An 11,957-nucleotide genomic window follows, 5' to 3' on the forward strand; every position below is an offset into this window, starting at 1 on the left:
GTAGGTATTCCACGAAGCAGCGTCTGGAGAATTTTAAACCGAGAAGAACTGCACCCATACCACCTACATAAAGTACAAACTTTGCATCCTGGTGATTCCGAAAAAAGGATACAATTTTGCAGGTGGCTGTTAGAAAATATCGATAATGACGAAAATTTCCATCGAAAGATATTGTAGAGCGATGAAAGTATCTTTACGAGAAATGCTATAAATAATTTAAAAAATGTTCATGTTTGATCCATTGAAAAGCCGCATCTGATATGACCCTCCTCGTTTCAAAGAAGATTCTCCATAAATGTCTGGGAAGGAATCTTCAACGGAGTCATTCTGCCTCCTCAAATTATTGAAGACCATTTGAATTCAGGGAGATATAGGGATTTTTTTAGAAAATATTGTTGAGGGCGTTCCTTTAGCTTTGCAAAATCAAATGTACTACCAACAAGATGGAGTACCTACTCGTAACAGAAGACAGGTATCTGCGTAGCTCGATTTACATTTTCCAGGACTCTGGATTGGGAAAAATGGACCTATTTTGTGGCCTCCCAGGTTCCCTGACCTCAACCCGCTTGATATTTTTACTGGGGTCATATGAAGCAACTGGTGTATGACAAACCCAGTAACATGAGAGACGATTTACTTCAAAAAATTAATGCAGTCGTCGAGCAAATTCAAGCAACAGTTGATTTGCAAAGGGTTTACAATTCCTTGGTCAAACGATGTCGGGCATGCATTGAAGTAAATGGGCAGCATTTCGAGTATTTATTGAAATAATTGTTTTCTATTTTTAATTCTAATGTCATTTTGCTAATATAATTTTGTTTCTGTTACATAATTTTCAATTTTATTTTTAGTTCCCCTATACTTAACCAAATATTAAATATTTCAAAGAAAACTTGTTAGGTTTCTTCATATTCATTGGGCTGTAGCTACATCCCTTTACCTCAACAGTAAACAACTTTGTTTTTTATAATGACAGATACCTACTGGATAACAAGAAATAAAATCTTTACATGCATTTTTCTACTAATTAATTGCAGTCGATACTTTAGACCCAATTTACTCAAAAACGGTTCATTTTTGAGCTATGAAACAAGGGCACATTTTTTGTTTAGAATGGATTGCAGATTCAGGAAAATGTAAACCAATTACATAAAACTAGGATATGCAAAAGTTGTGAAGACATAACCTTGAGGACAAGTTGCCCTAGGCCACCCCTGGTGTCATATCGAAATAAGCACCATGTAGTTTTAATGACCTTTAATAGATGTAGATTTCGCCCAAAAATTACTTAATTCCCTAATAGGGTTTTTGAATTATTGCGGAAAGTTGTTATTATTTTTTTCTAAATAACACCCTGTAACTCAGTGAGAGTGAGAAAAATATTTTATAAGAATTTTAACCTTATTTTGGTCTGGACTACCCCCTGGTAAATTTTTGTACGCTGACACTGGGACACCCTGTATACGAGGTTATGTACTAAGAAATCAGCTAAGCATTAATAATAAACAGATGTCCCTTAAGAGGGCGACTTTTATCGGGGTAAGGACGCGTATATGAACATATTTTCTTCTGTACGTATCAGTAGTTCTGGGAGAATTCAGTTAGGGAGAGTATTCTTATTTTTAGGACTTCGCCAGCTCCAGGTCCATATAATGGCTGGCTGGTTATTAGGCATTCCAAACCACGTGATCCAATATGACTGTTGTGGGCAAACAGTTTGTTGTTATTTGTGATCGTTAGTGTTTTTCAAATGATTTCTGGATATTTTAGTGTGATTAGTGTTTAAAGATGCAGAGTAAATATTTAGAGACTTTATTAGTGAAAAATCCTGATGTTTACATTTCTCATCCTTGCATATATAAATTAAAACTCAAATTAATAAATGACGTGGATCCTTTTACATTACGTATTAACAGTCTGGATAGTTCTATCCACGGAGTTTCACCCATAACAAATATGGATATTATTCATATTTAGTTCTGACGCATAGTTATTACACTGCCCTGTTATTTTTTCTTTTGATTATAAAAATAGGTATTGGGGTTGTTTTATTCTTTATTTATTTTACATTTATTTTTAACCTCAAGAAAATCACACATAAACGGCAGTTTTTCGTCGTGAGAGCGGGTCGTAGGTAGTAGGAAGTAGCTAGCTAAAATTGTTTATACAGTATGGTATTAGGGCGTCATGTAACTTATGAGTGTAAGATATCTAGATGTATTCTGCAAAGTTACGGAAGTCAGAACACTTCATAAAATTAGGGTTTTACTGAGACTCTGATATTTATTAGTCACATATACAGGGTGAGTGAAAATAAGTGAGAAAATTAAAAAAACAAAAATATTTATTCTAAATCCCAGACTAATGGTTATTCGTTTCAGACAAATATAAGAACATTTTATAAAGAAATTTTAGTATTAGTGAAATCAGATATATAATACCTACAAAAGAATGATTGGGTTATAAAGTGATTAATTTAATATTCGAAGCGATTATTAATTTGAGAAACAATATGTAATAAGGATAAAGAACACGTTTATGTTATTGGAGTTACTCCAAATCTCGCTTATTCATAGTACTATGCTTTAGCGTAACAATATCATATTTTAAATAAACATATTATATATATATATTTATAAATGCGTGCATTCAGTATGTTTCATCAAAAAAAAGAATTATAACGCTTATATAAAAATGTATGTAGGTAATATGTATTTCTGTGTTATTTTAACCAATTCATAATAGGAGAGAGTATAAAAAAAAGTTCTTATCTGTCCTCGCGGCTTCTCGATGAAGTGGTCGAGTCCTGTAGATGGAGGAAAATGGCGACATCAGGTCCTAAATTGGGTGGAGTTGTATATCTGCGCCTAAAGTTTGACTCGGGAACTGGAGAGACACCACGGAAGAAGTTTTCCGTTTAGAATTTAAATTAAAATGCCTTATTGCCCTTAATTCTGGCCCATCCTTAAATCTAGCCTATCCTTAACTGTAGCCTGTCCTTAAATGTAGCCTGTCCGTAAATCTCTAAAAATATGGAGGAAAAAAAAATAATTAAACCCCATCCCTAACGATTTTTTCTTTGGGAAGATGATAAACAAAATTTAAACTCACCTTTTAAAAGAGATTTGTTAGACGAAGGAGAAGACTGGAGCTTGGCTGCAGGTGTTAGTTATATAATAGGCATATCTGGAAGAGGCTGAGTTCAATTTCTTGGGATACTATCAGTAGACATCGAGGAGTGAATGGCGTGGATTTTTCGTGTGCAATTTCAGATCCCCAAATGTAGGAAAATTGGTAGTTAATAACCCGCACACCTTATCCCATCGCCGACTAAAATTCAACTCCCCGCTCGATTTTCTGAGAACCCTAAGGTTCTGGTACCACGGAAGTACTTTAATTTGGTGGGGATAACATTTCCGGAATAAACGATTGATAATTTCGACAACCAGAAATACAAATACAGATAGTAGATATATGTGACACTCAATACCTGAAGAATGGGAGAAGAAAATACCATAATGGGACTGTTAAATAAGAAGATTTATGTGATGGTAAGTATTTAGTATTTAGGTAATTAGTAATTAACTCTTTTTTTTTTGCTGTAGGTAGCTTGGTAAATTACCGTAAACTGGAGAAATATATGGATTCATATAACTTGTGAACCAGTTTTAAACAAATGCACCTACGTCATCTTTTATTTAAAGTTGTGGTATACTAATATAGATAATATATATATATTGTTATTACCATTACCTGTATAAGTATTTTCCATTAAATTCTACAATATTACTTATCAAGTATTTTAATTTTTCTGCTACCGTATTACATTGTAATGGTAAAATTAGTTATTCATAAAGTAATTAATATGATTTTACAAATTTTAAGAATTTTTATGGCGGTAGTAATTTTAAATGCTACACCACCAGGGAGCAAATGAAAAACTACAACAGTTTGCAGTCGTATAAATATTTTGTATCTGGATTTGTAACACACGCGGGGACAAAAATAGTGAATGATTTCTACATTTTAGTTGGAAATGTATGTTTCTTTGTTTTTAAGCAAATATAATTATTTAGTAGATAGATATTCAAGACTTTTGCCAGATTACGCGTTTAATATTGAAGTTTGTGAAAAATGAGCTTCACCTTGAATTAGAATGTACCTACTTCCATTTTAGTAGGTACGTGATTATCTAAATTATTATAATTATTATACTTAATTTCAGGTGAAACATTCTCAGAAAAGTAATGAAAAATCATTGGACGTTTGGTGTATCATAGCTAAAGATGGAAGTATATGCACTGCACATTGTACATGTATGGCTGGAAACAGTGAAGTTTGCAGTCACGTAGGTGGCATTTTGTTTGCTGCTGAATATGCAAATAAAAGGAAAGAGGAAACGTCTTGCACTGACGTACTAAGTGTTTGGATGATGCCATCGACCTCCTCGCAAATTACTTTAGTACCAGTGATTGACATGGATTGGGGAAAACCTTATATTTCCCATGAAAATAAGGATATTACCCCCATATCAGCAAGCAATATAAACGATATGTTAAATAAAATGGTGGAACTGGGTCATGATGCTGCAATTATGCGAATCATAGAACCATTTGCTACTGAGTTAGCAAAACAGAGCACAGTTTTACCATCGGTACTAAATATATTTCAAGAGAGCCATACAACTAAAACTTGGAACTTGCAGAAATAGCAAGGACAATAAATTTTACATTAAAAGAAGAACAGATCCATAGTATTGAAAAGGCTACTCGAAAACAATCTGAAAATGAAAATTGGTATATACAAAGAGCTGGCAGGATTACTGCATCAAAATTTAAATCAGTTTGCCGAACAAACAAAGACAAACCTTCCTTGTCTTTAATAAAATTAATTTGTTACCCTACAAAAATTTTATTTCACAATAAAGCCATTCTATGGGGAATTGTTGGTTTTATTGTAAGTAAATATTAGCCGCAATTTGGTGCTTCTCCTGATAGACTAGTGTTTTACGAGTGCTGTAATGGTGGATGTGTGGAAGTGAAATGCCCTTATCTGTTAAGTACTGGATCAATTGTAGATATAAATGAATATGTAACATTAAAAAGTTCATGTCTTGTTCAGGAAGGTGGTAAAATCACATTAGATGTAACGCACAGTTACTATTACCAGGTGCAAATGCAAATATTCGTAACAGGGCTAAACTATTGCGATTTTATTATATGGTCTCCCAAGATATTTTTTAAAGAAAGAATTCTGCCAAATTTTGAATTTTGGGAGAGAATGTGCAATTGGGCAAAAATTCCATTCTGAGGTCATAATGCCTGAGCTGTTAGGGAAGTATTTCACAAGAAAAGAAGGTGCTGCTGAAATTGTTCATTGGTGTATTTGCAATGGTATAGATGACGGAAAACCTATGATTAAATGTGATGGAGATGACTGTAAAACGGGTTGGTTTCATTTTGGATGTGTAGGATTAACAGAGACACAAATATAGCTTGGTATTGCCTAAATTGTAATTAAAAAAGATAGACATAGGCTGTTTCTGGACTCTTATTTTAACAATAAAATAATAATAATAATAAAATCTTTTATTTTCAAAGTAGACTGTAGTAGTGGTAAGAATTCAAAAGACTTACGTCACGGGTGACATCGCTCACTTGTTTGTACTGTCAACATATTCGATAGTTTTTTTTTTTAATTAAGTGTCAACATTTACTGTAATATACACTTAGTTTTATTATTCTCAGTTGCAGTTTCTTATAAATATTTTGATAAAAATATGACATTCATTTGTTTGTATGACGTGTATCCTCTGAATTCTTGCCACTACTATATAATTACAAAACAATTATTAAACAATGCACAAATAGTGCTTGTGAGGTAATATAAAATCAAAATAAATATATTAATGACTAAAAATTACGTATTTCAATGAGGCTTAATGTTATAATTTCCATAATAATATAATGCTTTATTGAACCAGTCTGTTTATAATAACAAGTGTTGAATAAAATAGTATAAATTTTCATTATTTTATAAAATATTATTTATTTGTTTTGTCAAAAATTTCTTTGTGGAATGAAAAGTGTCCACTTAGCTTCTACCAGTAAATTAATTCATACTATATCGTACCATGCCAGGACCGAGAAAAATATGCACTGACATTTCGAGTTCAATGGCCAAAGCTTGTTCTAGGCACGGCCCGGCCCGGTGTAGCATGTTTCATCCTTTATTGTCTATTACAGGAGTTGATATGTAAAGCATTAATAATAATTATGTCCTTATTTGTTGTTTTGACTAGATAGGAATAATAGGAGGAGAAACATTAATAAATGCACAACACACTATTACAGTTTTGTCTAATAAATTTAAATTTTCAAGCTGGTTTCTTTTTTTATCATACTTATGGGTAGAGCGTCTTTAAAAATATTAAATTTATTTTTTAACATTGCTATTGTTCTTTCAACATGTATTCTTACATGGGCTATTCGTCTGGTCGTCTCAATATCTATAGGATGCAACTGATTTTTACCTTTCGTAAAAGCAGGCATAATTAATTTCGCTTGTAAAACCCCTAATGTTTCTTTCACTAAAAATCCCCTATCAGCCAAAACAATATCCCCAGGCATAATATAATTTAAGAAGTTACTGCATTCAACAATTTGCTTATTGGAAGTCCGCCCACCCCAAGCTTTATTAATATAGCTTATTGAATCTTCTGGCGTAATTCATATTAAAAATTTTATGGTAACATGGTGCTTATAATAATTTGACCAGCATTGCATCTGTGTTTTTAATTATGCCGGTCTTTCAATAAAAACCTCAAAGCAGTCTATAATGACAGTAGTTTTGTCATGAAAAGCTTCTTTAAAACATGTTGGCATTGTTTTTTGAATCAGTGAACGATCAGGCCATATTATTAAAGACTTAAATGTTTTATAAAGGATATCTATTATGTTCTCAAAATATGTAGATGCACTTGTGCGAGATATATGAAAATAGTACGCCAAGTCTCGAAAGTGTAAATTTAATCTTAATTTTATAAGAGTTAAAAGAAGCTACTGAGAGCAGTAGTACTTGTGGTGACAATATTATTTTCTATGGCCATAAATAAAGGGTTTTTCAATAAGGGCGGGTCGATGTTGATATGGAATAAAACAAGTTGTGTGTGAGATATCAACGGATTTCTTTTTTTATTTGAAAGGTCTATGTATGCCATTATGTATGGAATGTGACATCGTTCAAATGTCCGCCGCAGCTCCGCATGGTAGCACGGATCCAAGAGGTCCAATTTTTAATGACTTTGCCGCATAGATCCGGCTGAATTTGAGCTATGGCCTGGGTTATGTTGACTTTGAGGGCATCGATCGATTGCGGCTTATTGGCATAGACCTGCGACTTCAGAAAACTCCACAAGAAAAAATCAAGCATGGTCAAATCGCACGATCTTGGTGGCCAATTCACGTTACCTCTGCGAGAGATAACCATACCCTCAAATCGTTCATGCAGAATACTCATTGAGACAGTCGCTGTGTGGCACGTAGCGCCGTCCTGTTGGAACCACATGTCGTCCACTTCCATATCGTCCAATTTGGGCCAAAAGAAATTGGTGATCATTGATCTGTAGCGCACGCCGTTGACGGTGATGGCCTCAACAACGTCGTTTTCGAAGAAGAACGGACCAATAATGCCGCCGGCCCAAAATCCGCACCAAACAGTAACTTTTTGTGGTTGCATTGCCACCTGGTCAACCTCGTGCGGGTTGGCGTCGTCCCAAATACGGCAATTTTGCTTGTTAACATAGCCATTATCCAAAAATGCGCCTTGTCGCTAAAGATGATTTTTCGGCCAAAATTGAGATCCTCTTCCAAACGTTCCGAAGCCCAGTCAGCGAACAAACGGCGTTGTCTATGGTCATTAACTTGTAACTTCTGGGTCAGTTGGATCTTGTACGAGTACAGGCCCAAGTCCCGACGCAAAATTCGCCAAGTTGAAGTCCGCGAAAGTCCGAGTTCTTGTGCACGGCAAGGAATAGACTGCCTCGGGTTCTTCTGCACACTTTCACGGACAGCGGTGATGTTCTCGGCCGATCCGGCGTTCCTTTGACGTACGGGTGTTGGTTGATTGTTTACCGAACGGATCGTCTCGAATTGGTCACCAAACGTTGAAGAGTTAACTTTGAAAGGCCACCGCGTCTCCCGTAAAATGGGCGCAACGTTTGCACTAACGACCGCTCATTTTGATAATAAAATTTTATCATTTGGACGTGCTGTTGAATCTTGTAACTTGACATGATGATTTGGCATCAGTGACTGAATAATAAGCAACATATTTGACAGATGCCGAAAAAAAACATAGCCGCCATAGACTGTCAACATCGACCCGCCCTAATTGGAAAACCCTTTATAATAGAATCTACAATTTTATTAACGAAACCAGTGTAATACTTCCATTTTTCATCATCGGTGGTGTTACATCTAAGTTCAAATGGTGAAATATCCACTTTTTTTCAAGGTCTGCTATTTTCTTTGAGGCAAAAGCAAGCTGTTCAAATTTGAGAGTTAGTTCTTCCATAGTGAAGTCAGTCTGACAGGAAATGCCAGTCTCTACATCATCATGACGATCAGTCTCCAGATCTAGGTTACTATTCTGTGCACGTTCTTCAATCTACAAATAAAAATAAGCATGATCATTTTCCCAAAACTTTGTACAAAATAAATTCAACACTCGTTACTTGGAAAAATTTATACAGAATTTCCCATAGCATAGTTTTATTAAGTTTATATGAATGTCTCAAAATTATACAAGTAATCGCCTATAAAGTTTGTCTGCCCACCTAATTCTTATACATATATCTAAATATATAGCATAACATAAATCGATTACTTACTTTCTTTTTTTTTCTCTTTTCTAGTCTTTCTTTTCTTTCAACATCATCATGTCGTTTATGCACTTTTTGGGATTTGTGCCCCATATTCTGAGACGGAATCCAACAGGATGATTTTCATCTTCTAAATCAGCGGGTTCGCCTAAATGCAAAATTATGTTTTTAATTGCATAATTTATGGGTAAATATGAAAACTTATGGGAATTTAAAGGAAATTCTTTGTATGAGAGACTTACGACTTACCTGTAATGAAATGTTTACTACATACTCTCTAATTTTTCAGTTTTGACTGTGAGATCACCCCGCTTGATAGCTGGTATCCATAGTGCCCTTCGCCTTTTAGATAATTCGTTCTTATTTGTGACAAACATGTGGTTCAAAACAGCAGGGACCGAATAAAAACTGGCATTATCCCTATTGGAACGGCTTCCACACCCGACTACCAAACACGTAACAGGCATTTTTGTTTAAAATCACATCAGTACACGCGAAAAAGTCGATGTGATTTCAATTAAAGCCCAAAACAAGTTTTTTAGACCACAAAATCATCAATAATCGCATATGAATATACAACATGTTTATACTGTTTGCCCACAATCGCCATATTAAATAAATTTTGACAGGTCGTTGGAATGCCTAATTCCGGGCCTAAGTTAATCCTTAACCTATGATAAGAATGTTTAAATGTGATCTGTGACTCGGTGGACTCCTTCTGAGCCGTGTCTGTCAGAGATGGCGAAGGTGTAGCTTCGTCAAAGATCTGGAACTTCAGACTATGTGGGAGCTCTATCAGTTAGGCAAGTGTGCAGCAAGGAGGTAAGCCACAAGCAGCAGGTCGGCAAGCAAGCAGGCAATAAGCCAAGCAGATGGGTAAAGCATGCACCACCGTTAAAGCAGGGGACTATAAGGAGAAAGCCTGTAAACGAATATATCGTAAGAGACCTCTACGAGTAATAAATCAAAGCGGTGTTGAACATGCCACAAGATGTGTTTGGAGGAATGGATCAGTACATACCTTACGATGTTGGGCGCCTTTGTGGAGTACTCGGGTTTTGATCACAAAATTAATTATTTGCCACAAATCCAAAATATTGGAAGATCGTTCCAGGATCTTAACAAGTGCAAAACTTAATTTTGGAGCTCTTTTGACACGAAAATCCGCACAAGGCGTAATTGTCTGTCTCTCGAGACAAATAAAATCTCAAAGTTAAAAGGACATTTTTTTCCCAGCCGAAGTTAAAAANGTTTTGATGCAACGGCATGTATATAGGCAGGTTCCGCACATAATTCACAGAAAAAATACGATTATTAAATAAGTAAAGTGTTAATCACAATATTGATTGTCTTATGCTTGCAATGGTCTACCAAAGCTAGTTGATTTTGTTAATATTCTTATTTTTATTGAAATGTACACACAATTTTCGTGAATTGTTTAGTAATTTTCGAAATGCTATTTTTTTTTCTTTTTCTTATTAACGTGCTAATATTTAAGGAGATTATTCTTGAGTTCATTTTAAGAAAACAACTTCATATGAACATGTGTCCTAAAAGTCTTAACTTTTGAACTGCAGGGTGCTAAAGTTTTATGAAAAAACATTTTTTTATGATAACTTTGCTATTACCCTAGATATTTTTTCAAATTTAGTACACGCCTTCTATTCATCGAGATGCATTTTCTGATGTACAAACAATTTTATTATTTTTGCCAATGGCATCTGTACAGGTTTTGTATTGAACATTTTTGAAGAAAAATATGTTACGCCACAGATTTTTCTTAAAGTCAAAATCATTTTTGAAATCCTCATTCCTTTCTGAGCAAATGTGGTGTCTTGATTTCTTTTCGTTTTTCGAAGAAGAATCGTCAGGTTTGATGGAGGTTGTTCCCATTTTAGTAAGAAATTGACCATGGTTTATGCACGACGGATCACGAGCGCACTTCAGTGCTCTGGCGCGCGAATATTTAAACCAAAATTACAATAATCGCTGGATAGGTCGCGGCGGACCACAGTCATGGCCACCTAGGTCCCCGGACCTCAATGCTTTAGATTACTTCCTATGGGGTCATCTCAAAACATTGGTTTACAGCACGCCAATTCATACGGAAGAGCAGTTGAGAAATGCGAAACTAGTAGAACCACTCCCGGCATTTTCCAAAGAGTACGTGAGTCCATGAGAAGAAGAGTAGAGGCATGCATCTTTGCAGGAGGTGGACATTTCCAACATCTGATAATTTATTTCTTTGTGCGTTCAGGGTAATTTTCTTTTACCATTCCAAAATGTATGTAGATTACTGTAATTTCATAATTTCAACGTTTAAAAGTTATTATCTTAAAAATATAATAATTGTTTAAAGTTACATAAATCTTTTTTTTCTCGTAGGTGTTTCAAGAAGATGCAAATGAATGAATTTTATTTTTTTATGCGAAAACCGTACGTCAAACGAAAAAAATTCAAGATACCACATTTGCTCAGAAAGGAATGAGGATTTCAAAATTGATTTTTATTAAGAAAAAATAGTGGCGTAACATACTTTTCTTCAAATATATTCAATACAAAACCTGTACAAACGCCACTGACAAAAATAATAAAATTTTTTGTACATCAGAAAATGCATCTCAATGAATAGAAGGCGTGTACCAAATTTGAAAAAATATCTACATGGGGTAATACCAAAGTTATCATAAAAATTTTTTTTTTCATAAAACTAGCACCCGTGGTTCAAAAGTTAAGACTTTTAGGACATATGTTCATATGAAGTTTTTTCTTAATATGGACCCAAGAATAACCTCCTTAAATATTAGCGCGTTTAGACTATCCTAAAAAATTTGGAAATTTTTTGTCTCGAGTATTTCTTTTGATTGCTCGATAACCGCATTAAAAAAAATAGTCGAAAGATCTTGAAATTAGAGACTTAAAGCTTCAAAATGCTTTTTTGTTTATCTCGATACGAGATATTCCACGGAAATATTTCGAAAATCACTAAAAAATAAAAAAAAATTTTGTTCCTTTAATTTTTCCCGTACTGTATTTTTGTACAATAATGTATTTATTTATTCTATTATTAGAATTC

The sequence above is a fragment of the Anoplophora glabripennis genome, unplaced genomic scaffold (assembly GCF_000390285.2).
Source record: "Anoplophora glabripennis isolate ALB-LARVAE unplaced genomic scaffold, Agla_2.0 scaffold1637, whole genome shotgun sequence".
NCBI lineage: Eukaryota > Metazoa > Arthropoda > Insecta > Coleoptera > Cerambycidae > Anoplophora > Anoplophora glabripennis.